A 770-nucleotide genomic window follows, 5' to 3' on the forward strand; every position below is an offset into this window, starting at 1 on the left:
TAAATACAAAAAAACTAACAAAAATACAGCGCTGTACAAAGGAATATCGAGTAATGTAAACTCAAATATAATTAAATTAATATTAATCTAACCTAAATATGTTTTAATTAATATTAAGTTGCACGCTACGTGCTGGATGTTATTCCTATTAGCTTTGACACAATACGTTATTTATTATATTTATAAAAGCCCTGCTTATTTATATGTATTTGGATTCTTTTACATCTCAATAGGTTAAGGACAGATATTAAAGTTTCTGTTTGAAAGGTAGATTTCAGGTCTATAATATATACTTATAACAGCAAAATGGCAGATTTCAGATCATTAATTTTCTATTGCATAATATAAACGTTTGAATTAATATTGCATTGTATGAACTCAATATTTATTCGAACGTTCGCGTGATACGTAGTGCGCAACAAAATATTTAATAATGAAATATTTAAAATTTTACTGCAGACAGTAGAAATGTATATGACCTGAAATCTGCCATTTTATTGCTATATATACAGAAGAACTGAAAACTACCTTTTGATCAACAACTTTAATACAACGTTAAACTTTCATTCACCCATTGTGATTCAAATAAATAAAATTCGAAAGTCAATAAGTATAACTCTAAAAAATGTAAGAAATAACAAATAAAAAAATGTTAGTAAAGATATACATAGCACCATACGAACGAATATTGTGTAATGTAAACCTATAATATTGTTTTAATCAATATTACGTTGCATACCGTACTGTATTCTCAGTATACTTTTAAGATA

This window comes from Wasmannia auropunctata, unplaced genomic scaffold (genome assembly GCF_000956235.1).
Source record: "Wasmannia auropunctata unplaced genomic scaffold, wasmannia.A_1.0 LD336074.1, whole genome shotgun sequence".
Taxonomy (NCBI): domain Eukaryota; kingdom Metazoa; phylum Arthropoda; class Insecta; order Hymenoptera; family Formicidae; genus Wasmannia; species Wasmannia auropunctata.